A 19,680-nucleotide genomic window follows, 5' to 3' on the forward strand; every position below is an offset into this window, starting at 1 on the left:
CTCCCTATATATCAAAGTGTATATATCAATGTGCTCCCTATATATCAAAGTGTATATGTCAAAGTGCTCCATATATATCAAAGTGTATATATCAAAGTGCTCCATATATATCCATTCATCCATTATCTTTACCTGTTTATTTCATTTTGGGTCACGGGGTTCACTGGTGCCCATGTCCAGCAATCACTGTGCGAGGGGCGGGGTACACCCTGGACGGGTCGCATGTCCATCACAGGGCCACATTGAGACAAACGAGACAAACAACTTTTCACTCTCTCACTCACGCCTAGGGACAATTTAGAGTTACCAATCAGCCTAACATGCATATTTTTAGTTTGTGGGATGAAACCGGAGCACCCGGAGAAAAACCACGCATGCACGGAGAGAACTTTTTAACTCCACCCAGAAAGGCCACAGGACCGGGGTTTGAACCAAGGACCTTCTCGCTGAGAGGCAGCAGCTCTACCAGTTGCGCCACCGTGCTGCCTCCATATATATCAAGGTTCTTTATTGTCATTTGCATCACATGTGCTACATGAGGTGGAACAAAACTATGTACACAAGGTCCCAGTTACACCCAAATATAGCAAAAGTATAAAGTATAAAAAAAACAGTATATAAGGATCTAAGGTATACACTAATATATATGCTAAACAAATGCTAAATGATATGTTAAAAATCTAAGATATACTGTACGCTAAACACTACTAATGTAAAATAATTTGGTATATTAAACAGCAGCCCAAACATGAGTCTGTGGTGAGCAGATGGGTATGAATATATACAGCAGCATGAGATAATCAATGTTTACTAAACAGCCATAAGTGTGCTAATGATCCATTGTTAGGCTGATGGTCCTTCTTGACCATGTGAGCAGCTGGTTTTGGTTGTCAGCAGCAAACTGGTTGATCCACTCTGAGAAGGTGCTATTTAAGAGACTAAGCTGAATACAGCACCTCAGACTGAGGAAGTCTCTCGGATGAGAGACGAAATGTTTCTACATTTTTTTTTGCTTTGTTTTGTTTTTTTGTCTTTTTTGTTTTCTTGTTTTTTGAATGTCCAGAGGACCAGAATGAACTTTTTTGGACTCTTTTTTTAATCTACATTAAAGTTAAAATTCTCAACAAGACTAATTCAGGATTTTCTTGCCCACACCCTTTGTTCTCTTTTCATAGCTAACAGAAATCATACTTGCAGCTTATAAAATCTCATACTGGAGATAATTGGATTCAGTCAGCTGATCCATGCCTCAGCCAGCTTATATCATCCTTTAAGAATAATACAATAAATTAATTTATAAAAAAAGAAAAGGAAATTGTCAGTTGTCAGATAAGCTTTATACAGAAAGTGAAGCCTCCTCAGTTAACCACATAAACCTCCTGATGCATACTAAATGTGGATATCGCAGCAGCTTTCTGTTCATCTCCGTGGCTGCTGGTGACATTTTGATGCTCATTAGGATGCGTGTGCAGGGAGCCTTGAGACTCTGAACTTTTTAGGTGTTCTACGTTGGATTAAGGCTGAACAAAGCATCCAGTCTTGCCTTTAAATATTCTGATGCATGCTCAATAATCCAGGTAGAAAAATCTAAAAAAAAGTTAAGTCAGGTCCTCTGGATGGGTTCAAAAAACAAAACAAAAAAATGTAGAAATGTTTTGAGGAATTTATTTTTTGTTTTGTTTTTCCCACAATTATTATTTTTTGAACCCGTCCAGAGGACCTGACTTAACTTTTTTAGATGTTGCCTGTAAACTACTTCATTTGATTGATTTGTGTAGTTTTAATTTAGTATGTATATTTGTTATGATGCGTAACCATGACAACAAGGTGTTTTTTAACAACCAGGAGCAGCTGATTAACATCTCAAAAGCTGAAATACCTTAACTACAGCATCAAATCCCAAATGAGTTGTAAAGGAGATTCCATGGACAAATTCCTGTCAACCTGATGGCAGTGCTCGAGTGCCTGACCGCCGAGATTCTGGAGCTGGTGGGAAACTCGGCTTGTGACATCGAAGGACCTGGATCATCCACCGGCACCTTCAGCTGTCTGTCCATGGCGACCAGGAGCTCGGCAGACTGCTGGGAGGAGTGACCATTGTTCAGGGAGGAATTCTGCCCAGCATTCGGGCGGCCCTGCTGCCCAGGAGGACCGAGAGGCCAGCCGGATCTGACAGCAAGCTGGATCTTGGTGGACGGATTGGTATCTGTGGCCAGATTCTTCGTATTCACTGCAGGAGATCCTTCATTCCCACAGCTATCAGCATCTAACAACTCTTGAATAGAACCAGGATGATGAGCTACGACAACACTTAATTTCCCTCTGGGATTCATACATCCATCCATTATCTTTACCCGCTTATTTTGGGTCACGGGGGTCACCAGTGCCCAGGTCCAGCAATCACTGTGCGAGGGGCGGGGTACACCCTGGACGGGTCGCAAGTCCATCACAGGGACACATAGAGACAAACGAGACAAACAACCGTTCACTCTCTCACTCACACCTAGGGACAATTTTTAGAGTTACCAATCAGCCTAACATGCATGTTTTTGGTGAGGAAACCGGAGTACCTGGAGAAAATCCACGCATGCACGGAGAGAACATGCAAACTCCACCCAGAAAGGCCCCTGCACCGGGGTTTGAACCAAGGACCTGCTCGCTGAGAGGCAGCAGCTCTACCAGTTGCGCCACCGTGCTGCCTCCCTCTGAGATTAATAAAGTATTTTTGAATTTAATTGAATTTGAATTGAATTGAATTGAATTGAATATGCTGGACCCTGGTTCTAGCGAGTCATCCTTCTCCATATCAGTCTGTCCTCTACATCCTCTGTCCTCACTTTAACTACCTCCATGTCCTCTCTAAATGAATCTATATATCTTATTTTTGGCCTTCCTCTTTTTGTGTTTCATGGCAGCTGCGTTTCTAACATCTTCAGGCTGTAGGTCCCGCTCTTTCTTCTCCATTTTGCTTTGTTTTGTGTATTGTCTGTTGTGACATGGAGTGTCTTCATATCCAGTGGTGGGATGTAACTAAGTACAAGTACCTTGTTACTGTACTTAAGTACATTTTTCATGTATCTGAACTTTACTTAAGCAGAGTTAAACATGGGTACTTTTGACTTTTACTCCACTACATTTTACATGAAGCATCTGTACTTTCTATTACACTACATCTCTATAATATGTTGTGTTACAAGTTACGTTCACGTTGTGTTTTTTTTTTTTTGTTCGTTAGTTTGAAAGTAACCAATGACGAGAGGGGGGTTGGTCCATTGAATCACTGCAAAGTGGGCAGGAAATGTTAAACCCACCTTCAAGAAGAGCTGGGACAATGACGTATATTCTAGTATATACGTCATCGAGCTGGGCGTCCCCGCAGCACTGCTAATACACCCAAAATGGATTCCACTGCATAGAGTTAGCCAGAAGATACATGCAACCTATGGCCTTACTGAAAGATTATTGAAAGATTATTGAAAGACTATTGAAAGACTGTTCAGTACAGCAGGACAGATTCTCTCTCCCAAAAAAAGTCGGGTTGGACTAAAAAAAACCTTTGAAAACCAACTTCTTCTGAAATTGAACAAGAAATTCTTGCTGCAATATTAAAATGTGTCAGTTCATGGGATGTTAGGAGACAAGAGATGTCTCCAAATGTCTCAACACTCGGGTCCAAGTTTTTGAAAATGGTGTCAGGAAGTTAAAATATTGTTCACTACTGACCCATTACAAGGTTGACTAGAAAGTATTTTAACTAGAGTTGATGACAAACTGGAGTTGAAATGATCAGATGTTCCTTTGTTAGGTCTAATGATCCTTTTTTCAGGCAGACAACTTTTACTTAAATGTGTTTACTGCAGTTAAAATGACACATTAGTTTTGCTTTTGGTTAAATAAAAACTTTCAAAAGGTATAATAATAATTTATCCTGATGCATGCTCAATAATCCAGGTAGAAAAATCCAAAAAGTTCAATCTGGTCCTCTGGACATTCAAAAAAACAAAAAACAAAACAAAGCAAAAAAAATCTAGAAACGTTTCGTCTCTCATCCGAGAGACTTCCTCAGTCTGAGGTGCTGTTTTCAGCTTAGTCTCTTAAATAGCACCTTCTCAGAGTGGATCAACCAGTTTGCTGCTGACAACCAAAACCAGCTGATCACATGCTCAAGAAGGACCATCAGCCTAACAATGGGTCATTAGCACACTGATGGCTGTTTACTACTCTACTACTACTACTCGAGTAGTAAAAAGAAGAAAAAGGCGACTCTGCCCTTTCTTGAAGAGGGCATTGGTGTTAGCTGTCCAGTCCAGTTTATTGTCTAGGTGGACCCCTAGGTACTTTTTGCAGTCCACAATGTCCATCTTAGTACCCTTGATATTGATAGGGTTGGGGTGGCTGATCTTCCTGTAGGTCACCTGCAGCTCTTTAGTGTTTCCAACTTTGAGGTGCAGGTGGTTCTGTCCACACCACTCCACAAAGCTGTCCACCACACCTCAGTATTCAGCTTCCTGGTCACCAGTGATGCAGCCCACAATGGCAGAGTCATCAGAGAACTTCTGCAGATGGCAGAATTGTGAGTTGTACCTGAAGTATGAGGTGAACAGAAGTGGTGAGAGAACCATCCCCTGAGGAGCCCCTATGCTACTCATGGTGTCTGAGGTTGTGTTCTACAGCCTCACATACTGTGGCCGACCTGTGAGATTGTCTATGATCCAGGTGACCAGCAAGTCATTCACCTGCATGTCCAGGAGCTTACTGCAGAGTAGAGCAGGTCTTATATATATCCTCAGCTGCTGCTCCCTGCTGCTCTGGCCCCTGGCCTGGGGCCGGCTTGCGGTCGCTGTCGGGTGGGTGGGGCACATGGACTGTGTGCCTGTTTATGTCTCAGGTTGGGTTTTAGGTGGTCCCCTCTCTTGGATCAGTTTTGGCCCCCATTTGGTGTGTCGTGCTCCCCTCTGGTGGTGGGCCCCCCTGCCGCCAGTGCATTGGTAGCTCTCAGCAGCTGGGACAGGTTTTACCTCTAGGAAATTTCTCATTCAATAGCATATCAAAATATGATCTCCATCTATGCAAGATCTCTTTATCATCAGTCAGTGTTTTGCCAGCTTTATCTTTAATTTAGTTCACTGACTGCTTATCCTGTCCACATCTCTGTCTTGCCCTTGCAATCTTATAAATCTTTTCTCACCTACCTTGGTGTCAAGTTCTTCATATATCTGCTCCAAAGCACCACTCTTGGTCTTTGCCACTGCTTTCTTTGCTTCCTTATTTGCCTTTGGACATGCTGCCTTTAGTTGTGTATCTTGAGTATTTTCCTGCCATTTTTTAAAGTATTCCTTTTTATTTGCTATCGACAGTTGAACTTCTTGCGACCACCATCACAATTCTCTTTCCTTTCTCCTTTTTCCGTTGGTCATTCCACACAGTTTCATGGCACTATTCAGAATAATTGCCTTGAAGCTTTCCCAGGTCTTCTCACATGTTGTAACCATTTGACTACTCACTTGTTGTCTAAGCATGTTTAAAATGTCACCTTTCAGTTTCCCCATTCTGAGATGTGGTTTCTGCTTTCTTGGCTTTACTTCTTTCTTACCCTGAAGGTTCATGGACATTATAAGCATATAATGTTGTTTCGCATCAGGCTTTCCTGATATGACTTTACAGTCTTGAACATATTTCCTGTCTTCCTGCTGCACCACCATGAAGTCAATGTGACTGGAATACGGTTCGCTTCGATAGGTGATCAGGTGTTCCTCATTCTTCTTGACGCATGTGTTGGCTATAATCATACCAAGATCTTGAGACATTTCAAGAAAGTTGCCACCTTCTTCATTTTGATTACCATGTCCATATCCACCATGAGTCCCAACATATGCATCATCTATTACTGCAACATGACAGTTCCTGTCCCCTCCAATAAAGACACAGCAGCTGGAAATAATCTGATCATTAGCTCTAAATCTTCGACAAATGCTTTCTTTTCCTCATCCGAACACCCAGTTTGTGGAGCATATGCAGAGATGATGTTTATCATCTGACCGTGCATTATAACTTTAACACACATCAGTCGGTCATTGTGCCGTATCACATTCACCACAGCATTCTTCCAGTCAGGGTTCAATATCACTCTGACCCCATTGCATTTGTCTTTATCTCCATTGTAAAAAAGAAAAGCTTGTATCCTTCCCAAACCATCTCAGTCTGGCCTCTCTAACTTTATCTCCCAGTTGTTCAACCTGTGCTGTACCTCTGATGATCTCATTCCTAATCTTATCCATCCTTGTCATTCCTAAAAAGAACCTCAACTTTTTCGTTTATGCTACTTCCATTTATTTATCTTGTCTTTTTGTCCATGCCACTGTTCCCAGACCATACAACATAGCTGGTCTCACCACTGTCTTGCAAACTTTTCCTTTGACCTTTGCTGACACCCTTTCTTAAATTTGTTTAACAAATCATTCATGAAACTTTTTTCCATCCACTCCATCCTGCCTGTCTTCTCTTTTTCACTTCTTTACTACACTCCCCATTTTCCTGGATAGTGGACCCCAAGTACTTGAAGTCCTCCACCTTTGTAACCTCTGCTCCTTGTAGCCTCACTGTTCCACTGGCCTCTCTCTCATTCACACACATGTACTGTCTTACTATGGCTGACTTTCATTCCTCTTCTTTCAAGTGCGTACCTCCACCTCTCCAAGTTCTCTTCCACCTGTTCCCTGTTCTCACCACAGATCACGTCATCTGCAAACATCATAGTCCACGGGGATTCCTGCCTGACCTCATCTGTTAGTCCAGGGGTCTGCAACCTGCGGCTCTGGAACCACATGTGGCTCCTTGGTACCTCTGCAGCAGCTCTTTCAGGCTTTAATCAAAACTAAAATAAAACTGAATTTAATTTAAAGTATTGCCAACAATTAAAATGGCTAGTTTTAGCAGATTTCCTGAAATTTTCAAATAAGTGAATGATAGTACAAATACAAGGCATAAAGGATCATGCTAGTAGTTTGTCAGCCACTTTAAGTCAACTTCCCGTCTTTCAGCGTGACCTTTCTCTCAAAACCACCAGAATGTTTTGGAATATCTTTAAGATAATTTGCTGATAAGGAATATGGTGAGTAACTTTGATAACGCTAAGAATAAAACACAAAAAACAGTCAAAGTAAACAAAAATATTTATTTTATTTAAAAATAGGATTGGATAGGATAGGATAGGCTATCCAACACACTGGTCTAATTTTTGTAGGAGTTCTGGTTCTGCCAGCCACCCTCACTCTCTCCAACAGCTGCAGCAGTTTACCAATCAGCCACTACCACACACCTGCACCTGATCTTAGGGACGACTCTGGAGGATTATTAAAACCTCAGCCAAGCACACCTTCAGTGCTGGGACATTATCATTCCGATGGTAAATGATAAAGGACATCCACTAACCTGATGCATGCTCAATAATCCAGGTGGAAAAATCTAAAAAAGTTAAATCTGGTCCTCTGGACATTCAAAAAAAACAAAGCAAAACAACAAAAATATATAGAAACGTTTCGTCTCTCATCTCGGATGAGAGACGAAACGTTTCTACATTTTTTTGTTGTTTTGCTTTGTTTTTTTGTTGTTTTGTTTTTTTGAATGTCCAGAGGACCAGGTTTAACTTTTTTAGACATCCACTAAGTTGTCTCTTGACATTTGTTTGCTAAAGACTCTACTGTTGTCTCCTACAGTGACTTCCAAGTCCTGGACTCCACCAAGCCTCCCAAGGTCACTTCGCTCTTTGTGAGTTCCTACTCATTCCTGATTGTGTCCTGGACAACTATTCAAGATTCTCAGCCTGAAGAGCTACCAGCCACTGTACAAAACCTGATCCTTTATCCACTGGTACTCACCTCATTTCTCAGTACAGAACTCTGTTTGGAACCATAACCTCTCCTCTTCACCTCGGACTCACCTATAACAAAGACTTCTTTCAGAAAGACGTTTTTCCTTTCATCTCTTTGAAAAAAAAACTCGACATACCAGACCTAGTACTCGATGTGTCCCCTCTTCCTTTACAGCCAACTGCACCAGCACTTGTAAATAAGGGCGTTATTTTTGATAACTCTGTTTCTGTCTTCTGTTTGGTCTGCCACGTGGGGACAACCAATAACTGCAAATATGACAATTTTATACTGTCTTTAACTATATGCTTTAAGTAGGATACTTAATTCAACAATTAAGATAACGCACATCGGCCTGCAGAGTTCCGTGTTTTATTTTTATAAAATTGTTACATTTTTTTTATTTTTTTTCCATTACATGAACCTGATCTTTTCTTTTGTATTAAAATGTAAAAATGTCAATGTTAATAATAGTTAGACATTTTTCATTTTATAATTTCACCCCCATTGGACGGTAAAGTCATCTCCAACAAACTTGTAGTGGTCCATGGGACACCCTTTAATAGTACACAGTTGGAGCAGGTTTTGTAGCTTTGGACACATCGTAATTAGTAAGCAAAAATGGCTCTTTTTGTCACAAAGGTTGCATACCCCTGTGTTAGTTGGTCCATTACCAGAGCAAACAAGAAGCGGGATTGCAAGAAGTTGCACATTTGCATACTGATGAGTCATTGCCAGTCATTCTCTGATTCCTTTAATTGTGATGGAAAGCTTTCCAAAGAGGAAGTGACAGAAAACTAATCCACAAAGCTTCAAGACATGGAGCTTTAAAGGTGATGTTACCCATGCAATTAAAACAGCACAGCATGTTCAGGAACTCGTCTTAAGTGAAGAGGTGACAGGGCCTTCTCTGTAGCAGGACCAAGACTCTGGAACGAGTTACCTCTGCTTGTCAGACAGGCCCCCTCCCTCTCGGTTTTCAAGTCCCGTTTAAAAACTCACTACTATTCAGTAGCTTTCAACACCAGATGATCTGTGTTTTGATCCTGTATGCTCCACACTGGTTTGTCATCATTATCTGCATCGTTTTTTGTCTATATTCTGATTTACCTCATTTTGTATTTTGCTTTGTGTGCTACCTGTTGTTTTGTCTGTACAACACTTTGGTTGGCCTTGTAGCTGTTTTAAGTGTTTTATAAATAAAGTGGTATGGTATGGTATGGAATGTTCACAGACCCAATCAGTTTATGTCTGGGTACTCTATCACAAAACTATCAACTTGTGTTTTCAAAAAGCATCTTATGCTCCCTTATGTGTCAGTGTTTTAACATCTTCTTTTGACTGAACAACATCTACTGTTGGTTTAATGACTGCACAGGAATCTAAAATAACTACAGCTGATATATATAAAAAAATCATGTTGACAAAGTAAAACCTTAATCAGTCGTTTAATCCTCTAAACAACGTCGTCCCCCTCCTGGTTTTGTCTTGTGGTAAACTATGAGTCAAACAGGATAAATCTGGTGATCCCCTCCTTAAACCGAGTGTTTGACTCTGGGGATGACACCGACAGCTTCCTGTGGTGAGTAAACACGACCTCTCCATCTGCTGGAGGATTAATGATAATTACGTTACGTTGCTATGGTTGGACACTTGGTTTGAAGCGGACAAATTAAAAATAGCCCAAAATTTGACCCAGAAAAAGAATAGAAATGCAGCTCGGAATAAGGTCACAGTTTACGTTTCTGTGAAACAAACATACAGATGTTACAATTACATAAAGACGGTTGTGTAATTATTGTTTTACATATCTGATGGTAAGAACACTAACGAGGGTTTGTCTACCTTTGATTGTATTTTAATGCAACCAGTTGTGTTTTGTTTTCAATATTTAATCCTTTTTTACTTGCGCTTTACTAATTAGCATCAATATTTGTATGTACTAGTATCTGTAGAGGAGATCCAGTTGATTTTCAGTTTGATTTGATTCACATTTGTTTAAACGTGGTACAATTCCTGTGTCATATATATGTTCAGTGATTCCTGAGTCTGTCTCTTTGTGACCTCCTCCAGGGTGTGCATTCACATTTTGTTGTCTGCTGTCGTGGAGTGAAGGGTGGAATGGAAAGCCCTTCAATTCAACCGACTTGTATGTATGTATGTATGTATGTATGTTTGTGTGTGTGTGTGTATATGTATATATATATATATATATATACTTGTATGTGTATATATACTTGTATGTGTATATATATATATATATATATATATATATATACTGTATATTGTAAGGATTTTCAGGCTGAGCTGAAAAAGAACGAACCCATGTACAGACTGGACGCAGAGGCCAGGATGTAAAATAATAATCACTTTAATAATCAAAAATAAATAGCTGACGTGGCAGCAAAACTCACAGACAGGATCAGGTCAGAGTTATACATGGAACGCAGGAGACAAACCAGGGGCTGTACCAGACGATGCACTGACAATGACTGAGACACAGACCAGAGCTTATATACACACAGACTAAATGAGACAAATTACAAACACCTGGAGGACATGCGGGTGGAGCTGATCGGGGTAATTACTGAGAGACACTAGGGAGTACAGACACAGCGAGACTGACAGAAGAATACCATCCTTACAGTACCCTCCCTCCAAGGACGTCCCCTGGCATCCCCAGAAAGCCCCCCCAAAAAAACTAGGGTGGGCGGAGGGAGGAACTGCAAGGATGGAGGGCACAAGGAAACACTTGAGTGGGGCCAGAACAAAAAAACACACAGGGAACAAACAAAAAAGATCCAAGTGGTCAACAGATTGTTCCAAGGCAGACCTAGTCCAAAAACCCTGGGGCAGGTCAGGCGAGAATTCGGGACAAGGCGAGGAGCCTGGACAAGGCGAAAGACCAAGGCGAGAGACCAAGGTGAGAGACCAAGGTGAGGCGAGGGACCAAGGCGAGGCGAGGGACCAAGGCGAGGCGAGGGACCAAGGTGAGGCAAGGGACCAAGGCGAGGCGTGGGACCAAGGCGAAGCGAGAGACCAAGGCGAGGCGTGGGACCAAGGCAAGGCCTGGGACCAAGGCAAAGTGAGGGCCAAGGCAAGGCATGAGACCAAGGCGGTGCGTGGGGCCAAGGCGAGGCGTGAGACCAAGGCGAGGCATTGGGCCAAGGCGAGGCATGGGACCAAGGCGAGGAACCTGGGAGAGGTGAGGAGTGGACCTGGGGTGAGGCGTGGACCTGAGGAGAGGTGTGGACCCGAGGAGAGGGACCTGGATGAGGCGAGGGACCTGGATGAGGCGAGGAGACATGAGGGCTCAGATCTTCTGCGGCAGGATCTTTGAAGACAGGTTCTTCTGCTGCAAGGTCAGGAGTTGTCGTGGGACACGAGGTTGTGGAGCTGGGATCCTCTGTGGTAGGACCAGAAGCTATTGTGGAGCTGGGATCTTCTGCGGCATGGTCAGAAGCTGTCGAACACGGACTTTCTGACGGCGTAGGACCCTCTGGAGGCACAGCTGGCGTAGGACCCTCTGGAGGTGCAGCTGGCGTAGGACCCTCTGGAGGCGCAGCTGGCGTAGGATCCTTTGGAGGTGCAGCTGGCGTAGGACCCTCTGGAGGCATGGGACCATCGGTTGACGTAGCGATGTCGGCGGACCTGGGACCCTCAATGGACGTAGCGATGTTGGCGGACCTGGGGCCCTTGGTGGACGTAGCGACATCAGCGGACCTGTGACCCTCGGTGGACGTAGCGACGTCGGTGGAACTGGGACCCTCAGTGGACGTAGCGATGTCGGCAGACCTGGGACCCTCAATGGACGTAGCGACGTTGGCGGACCTGGGGCCCTTGGTGGACGTAGCGACGTCGGCGGACCTGTGACCCTCGGTGGACGTAGCGACGTCGGTGGACCTGGGACCCTCAATGGACGTAGCAATGTCAGCAGACCTGGGACCCTCAGTTGATGTAGCAACGTTGGCGAACCTGGGACCCTCAGTGGATGTTGAGACCTCTGTAGAGACCTCTGAAGTGGCGGCTGAGACTTGGGCGACTGAGACTTTGGAAGTAGTGAAGTCTTCAGCGGCTGAGTCTTCAGAAGGAGTGAAGACCTCTGCGGCAGTGAAGACCTCTGTGGCAGTGAAGACCTCAGCAGGTGGAGCAGGAGCTAGGACCTCAGCGGGCAGAGGAGGAGCGAGGACCTCAGCGGGCGGAGCAGGAGCGAAGACCTCAGTGGGCGGAGCAGGAGCGAAGACCTCAGCGGGTGGAGCAGGAGCAAAGACCTCAGCGGGCAGAGTGAAGACCTCGGCGGGCGGAGCAAGGACCTCAGCGGGTGGAGCGAGGATCTCAGTGGACAGAGCGAGGACCTCAGCAGACAGAGTGAGGACCTCATCAGATGGGTCAACCATGGGGGCTGCATGCAGCGTGGGGTCCACCTCGGGGGCTGCGTGCACTGTGGGGTCCACCTCAGGGGCTGCGTGCAGTCCACCTCGGGGGCTGCGTGCAGCATGGGGGCCACCTCGGGGGCTGTGTGCAGCGTGGGGGCCACCTTTGGGGCTGCGCACAGCGTGGGGGCCACCTCAGGGGCTGCGTGCAGCGTGGGATCCACCTTGGTGGCTGCGTGCAGTGTGGGATCTACCTCGGGGGTTGTGTGCAGGGTGGGATCCACCACAGGGGCTGGATATTCTGCAACAGGATCTGGAGCAAGCATGGATGGTGGGTCTACAGAAGCAGGGTCTTCTGGTGCTGGTGCTGAGCCAGGTGCTGGAGCAGGGGCTGAGTCCCTGGAACTATTCTGCTGTTGACCCTTGCCGTGGTGGCGACAGTGTGGTCCAGGATTGGGCCGAATCTCCTCCTTGGATTCAGTGCCTCCCTCATATATTGACTCTGCAGCCAGGGAGCCAGGGACTTGTTCTGTAGCTAGGGTGTCTGGCTCTTGGGCAGAGCCAGCGAAAGGAGGTTCCGGATCTGAACCTGGAAACGGAACTGGTACTGAGGCAGAATCATGCTCTATTTTCAAAGTTCTGAGTCCAGTAAGAAGCTGCTGATATTCAGGGAGCTGGCTTAAATCGGATTGGAATAATAGAAACTTTTCGGCAAGGGAGAGCACAGTATCTAGACAGTCCGGGTTATTTTTAGCAGAAAAAGGGAGGCTTTGCAGAGTGTGGTTTATTTGAGATAATTCATGGGGTTGGAGCTGAGAAGTCTTGGGGCTAGTTTTGTGAGGAGCTCTATTCAGGGGCGAGGGGTCAAGATCCGCCCTCACCGGAAAGCTCGGAGGTGAGGTGATGGGACCTGCCCCCATGGAGACATCGGGACCAGGTTCAGGAAGCTTTGTCTCGCCGGACTGAGCAGGAGCAGCTTGGAGCGATGGTGGGGTGTTGGGTTTCGCCCTCACCGGAGTCCTGGGAGGTTAGGCGACGGGACCCACTCTCGCGGAGGCATCGGGACTGGTTTCCGTTAGCTCAGTCTCGCTGGACTGAGCAGGAGCGGCCCGGAGCGATGGAGAAGCGTCGGACTCTGCCCTCACCGGAACCCTGGGAGGTGAGGCAACAGAATCCGTCTCCACTGCAGCACCAGGAATGTCTTCTGGAAGCTGAAATGTGGAAGGTGCCGGAACGAGCGCCATGGACCGCTTCCGGGTTCGGTTTCTGCCACTCCGGAGGTGGCGAAAAGGCTGAGGGGCAAGAATGGAGCAGAGCTCGTCCTCCGGCTCTGCGTCTCCTCCCGATGTCCACCCCGAATAGCCGAACAGAGCTGAGGATGAGGAGGAACTGTAATTGTGGGTCACGCGGTCTCCCCGTAGCCAGGACCTTCTCTTTTCTTCAAGGACCAGGAGGGGAGAAGGCAGGAGCAAAAGAAATGTTAAGAACTGCAGCTCATATTTTTCAGGTAGATTTTCATTCCAGGTGAGCCAGAGTAGTTTATTTACAGATGACAGCATCCTTTATGAGTCTGGATTTCACTGCAATCAATCAGGGAGTTTATTCCATTTAGTTGTCATGGGAGAATTGGAAAGACAATCAAAAAAAAAAAAAGCATCAACCCACCCATCTGTCAGGAGAGGCAGTACATCCAGCACTGGGCAGTCAGCGGTGAGGTCTTAAAACCTACATGAGCCTCTAAATTGTGTCACTGCTGTCATTTGGTTTCAAAATATGGCCACATTTGTAGGAGTAGTAATTACAAGGCGTGCTTCCAGAGCTGTGAACAGCTTAGACACACAGCGAATTTGTTGTACAGCCCTCAGACCTGATGGCTTATAATGTTGCTGTGTTTGTGGTGTCAGGAAATTAAACACAGAATCTAAAAACAGGAAGTCCAGAGATATTTGTAGCATCCACGATTATTTATGAGAGCTTGTCTGAACTGGGTGCTGTAGCACACTTATTACTATTTACACATTATTCTTCCATTTCTGTCGCAATTGCTTTTAACACTACTTCTGTTCTCTCACAGTCTTAAAGACAAAAACATCAAAAATACATTAAAATGTGACTTCTTTTGGAATAATGTGTTGTGATTTTTGGTAGAAGTACATTATACCATATAGATCTCCATCCATCCATCATCCATCTATCCATCCATCATCCATCCATCCATCCACCCACCCATTCATACAGTACTTCCATCAATCATCCATCCATCCTTCCATCCATCCATCCATACAACCATACCATCCATCAATCATCCATCCATCCATTCATACAGTACCTCCATCCATCCATCCATTCATCCATCTGTCCATGCATCCATCCATCATCCATCAATCATCTGTCCATCCATCCATCCATCCATCCATTCATCCACACTTCCATCTGCCCATCCATCCATCCATTCAACCATTCCCATCCATCCACTGATCCATCCATCTATCCATCCATCCATCCACCCATCCATCCATTATCCATCTTCCACCATCCAACGTCCATCTATCCATCCATTTATGGGGCGGCTGTGGCCGAGTGGTTAGAGCAGTCGTCCTCCAATGCGAGAGTTGGGGGTTCGAATCCACCAGAGGTCACATGCTGAAGTGTCCATGGGCAAGACACTGAACCCCTCAATGCCTCTGAAGTGTGTCCCATCAGTGTATGAATGTGATAAAGCTCTGATTAGTCTCTTTAGAATGATTTGTTCAATTAGCTTTGTAGAGATCTAGTAGAGTGCTGTATGAATGGGTAAATGAGGACACAGATTGTAGTGGAAAGCGCTTTGAGTATCTTGAAATAAGATAGAAAGGCGCTATATAAGTGCAGTCCATTTACCATTTACCATTCATCCGTCCATCCATCCTTCCATCTGTCCATCCATCCAACCATCCATCCATCTTTCCATCAATCTATTCATCCATCATTCATCTGTCGGTCCGTCTGTTGTCTATTCATCCATCCATCCCTTGCAGCTCTGCTCCGTTTTCACTACAGTAAGGAAGAATGATCCTGCACTTATCTGTCTGTTGATCTTTCACTCCATTCTTCCCTCCCTTTGGAACAAAACCCAGAGATTCTTGAACTCCTCCCCTTGAGGCAGGACCTCGCTTCCAACACAGAGAGAGCAATCCACCCTGCAACACCAGGAGAGACAGTACTGTCAAAAACAGTTACATTGATTCTGGACATTTTCATCAAACATTATCAAGGTTGTCTGGAAATGATCCAGCAAACAATGTCTACATTCATCATCTTTAATTTTAGATTTTGGGTGTATCTCTTTTTCTTTTCCCCAGACCCAGGGAAAGGTTAGCTTTATTATTTGTTCAGGGGATTTAAAAAAAGGAGGAATCTTAAAACATGATTTGTTTGCCATGTCATCAAGTCAGAATGATGTTTTGAAAACTCAACCAAATAATCATGTAAATTTTAGTTTTGCAAAAATGTTTAAATTTCATCATGGTCTGAGAAATTGTTCATGCTTTGACTATTCACCTCACAGCAAAAAGGTTGTTGGTTCAAATCTGGGTGTGGAGTTTGCATGTTGCTCTTGTTAATGTGAGGGTTTACTCTGGTTGCTATCATTTGCCCCCACAGTCTAAAAAAGATGCATCTGAATGTTAATTGGCAATTCTTAATTGACTCTGTTAGTCCTGCTTCTTGGCCAGTGACTGCTAGAGACAAGTACTGGACCCCGAGGTCCCTTCAAAAGCATTAGGTAGGCACAGTGAGTGAGGTCATCGTTGTGTAATGGGTTTTATTTTCGTTATCTCTCATACCTTACACCAAAGTTTTACAAAGTATATCATTAAAAATCAACAGCAAAAACAAGAGTAAAAACAGACCAAGTAAAATAAAAAATAAGGTCACTCGTAAGAAAATAAATGGCAAAAGCTGCATTTACATGTAATAGTGAAGTCAGTTATTTAACTAAAGCATAGAACGTGGGTAAGAGAGGCTGTAAGGCTGGCTGTCCATCTCTACGGGCTTTGATCAAGAGCTGAGGCATTACTGAATGTCTGACAGAGAGCCAATTGATTTCTGCTGTTCTCTTTCATCTTCAGGGATTAAAATATGCAGCTCTGTGTTAACCTTTCTAGTATGAATACACTCTTAAAGAGACAAGTCAAGCCATGGGGGCAAACCGTTAGCCAAGCAGGTGACGGATGTTAGAAATACACGTCTTCCTGCATTTTATTAAAGTGACAAAGCTGATTTTCATGTGTGGGGATCACACCGTCTCTTTTTTCCCATTAACCACAAGTGCACCTTTCTAATTTTTGCAGGGGTGTTGGGCATGTGGGGGGCGGATTTATTCATTGCTCTACAGCAGGCCAAGAAGTGGTGGGTAAATATGAGCATCAGAGCAATATGTCGCTGGGAGCTGAGAGCACAAGCTCATTATAGGAGGCCTCGGCTGCAAACTGGCTGGGAAGACGTGCCAAGTTAGACTCCCGTTGTGACAGACACTGCTCTTTTGCTATTAATCAACAAGCTGAGAAGCTGAAAGGACAGCAAGCTGCTAATGGAATAATTTGTCTCACTGTGAGGGATAGAATTTACCCACCATCATCTCATTCATCGCTTCAACTCATTCTGTCAAAATCTTATTTTCTGCTAAAGAATCGATCACTTCAGCATCATGCTGTGGTTTTAGTGGTTTAAATGGAGGCTTGTGTTTCAGTGTTTTACCAATATGTTTGAATTACTGTATTTCACTTTTTATGAACCACAAAAGAAAAAAAATAGGGATGCAAGATATTGCATTTTTGGCCGATATCCGATATGCCAAAATGTTAAAATACTGTATTTAGCCGATAGCCGATACCAATATCCTTTTTTCCCCTTGACCTACTTACAGAGACTACATAGCTTTCTCTGCTGTGGAATTAATATACTACATTATTCTGCATGGTCTTTGTCAGTTTGGCCTGCTGCCAAATGCAGATGCCAAAAAGGGAAAATGATGTAACACTTCAACTTGGTTTATGTTTAATGTCACATTTATTCATGACATTTACTGTAACACAATGACAACACTCGAATAGTGCAAATTTGTAAATTTTTCACAAATCTAAACTCAGTCTGTTCATAAGAAACAAGTGAAAAGTGCGTAAATAGAAGTGCATCAATACATATACTTGTCAGTTTCTTAAATTATTATTTAACTTCAAACAGAAGCCCAGTACATGGTTATACAATCTTAATGATCAACTCAAATCTCTATGAATTCTGCTATCTGCAGGCATCCTTGTCACTGGATTGCCATACAAAAACAGTGCCTTATATATATATATATATATATCTATATATATATATATAACTCTTATATATATATATATGTCACTTCATCACTTGCTCTTGCCGAGATTGGATGCTTCTCCCCCCCTCCCTCTCTGCTTTGCTGCTCTGTCTGTCTGTGAAACTGCTTCTGAGCCTCTCTTGCATTTCCTCCTAACCATAATTATGGACTTGTTTTGATCAGTTGGTCCCTCAACTCAATTTACAACAGTTCTTCGAAGAGAATACTGTTATATTAAACGGGTGTACCCAGAATGAAAGGACTGAGACCAAAACAGAGACCAGGACTAAATACCAATTTACAGTGTTTATTTACAAAGTGGAATAATAAAGTGACATCATGTGAAGGTGTTGATTCTCCTGTGGGGCAGAGGGAGCAGTGAGTAGATAGTTTGGAGGATTTCAGTAGAACTCTGGTGATGGGTTTTCTTACTGGAGATAGTCGAGGTTGAAGCAGAGAGAGGGTACCAAACAATGTCCAGAGCGTAGAGCAGAGTAAGCCAAAACAGGCAGGCGAGTGGTGGTGGCAACGAGCAGCTGAAGGAATGCAGGAGGATGAGAATCTCACAAAGGTTTTCACAGCAGAGTGGTAGGATGACAAGTGAACTCTGGGAATGCGGACAAAAACACGAGGCATTAATAATCATAGGCTTCCTTGAGACAGACTGGCTAGAACAACTCTACCGTTGGTAGTGGATGTCCCAGCGCCTGCTGCATGGTCTCTGTGACTTCTTATACTCCTCCTGCATGAAGAGTTGATAAGCTGCAGCTGCTGCCAATTAAGTGTCCTGAGTGGAGGAAGGAAGAAGGCAGGACAGAACTCCTACAAATACAGGCTTTAGGCGAGTCGAATTGCCCTGTTGGTACGCACACAGCTGGATATCTCATCGACTGGAAGACTTGATGATGTGTCTATCTCTGCTGCCATCTGTAGATTTTAAGGACGCATATTTAGTTGGATTTATGATAACTTGTTCCTGCTTTTTGGATTTGGCTGGTTGCTGTTTTTTTCTACAATCAATGAAGTCGTCGGCAGCAAATTTGGACCCGATCACACTGCTTGCCTTTATAATGGCTCGGTTCGTGTCTCGAGTACCCAGACTCAAATGCTTTGGGCTGAATGGATCAGATCTTGGTGATTTTACTCAGTCACGTTCCATCGGTGTGGCCATGTATTCTGGACATTTTGGAACCGAGTCGACCAACACAGACTGAAGGTAGATGTCATTAAGTTCTGCCTGTCCCCAAAACATCTTTCTTTGTTGAAATCAGGTCTCTCTTGTAAATGAGTCCTCGAGGCTCAATGGGATTTACCTGTCTAAATAAAGGTTGATTGAAAACAACTGTGTGTTTATTTAAGTTGGCTCCCCTTGGCTGGCCTTGAAGGCCATCTTATCTGAATTCGCCTGGAGAAAATGTGACCTGACACTCACCACCCCCTCCCTGAGGAATTTCCAACTGATAACCAGATGAAACCAGCTGAATAAACTTTGCGTCATCATTTCAGGACTCTTGGATTCTCATAGACGTTATTCTTGGCCAATCCTCGACATACATGTACCTCGAGAATGTTTATTGATCTCAGCTGAGGACATTGATTGATTTTCCATCCTTATCAGAACTCTTACAGTGACCTCAAGCGAGAGCATCTATGAACATTGCTGACCGCTCTTGTCTCCTCCCTCTGCAGAATGTCTATGTCACTATGTGCTTGTTTGTGTGAGGTGTTTTTTTAATATTAGAGGTTTTTTTTTTTTCTCAGGTAGGAAAAAAAAGTCTGATAGGAATTTTTTTCGCCTCCAACTTCTACCTGTGTGCCAGGGTCAGGTGGACAGGAACAAACCCAGTTGTGCAGAGAGGACTCAACTCGGCAGATAAAAACTAAATACTTTAATGGCGAAATAAAAGGTAACAAAACAATAAGCTGACGTGGCAGCAAAACTTACATGAACTAGAAGACTCAGGGAGAAACTCACAAGGACTCAGGAAGCTCAGGGAAAATTCAGGAGACGCAGGAAACATGAAGACCCAACGAATACGACCCGGCGAGGAACAAGACAGAACAGACAGCTTTTATACAAGGACAAGACAAG

Source organism: Nematolebias whitei, chromosome 17, assembly GCF_014905685.2.
Source record: "Nematolebias whitei isolate Nwh7 chromosome 17, NemWhi1, whole genome shotgun sequence".
Classification (NCBI taxonomy): Eukaryota; Metazoa; Chordata; class Actinopteri; order Cyprinodontiformes; family Rivulidae; genus Nematolebias; species Nematolebias whitei.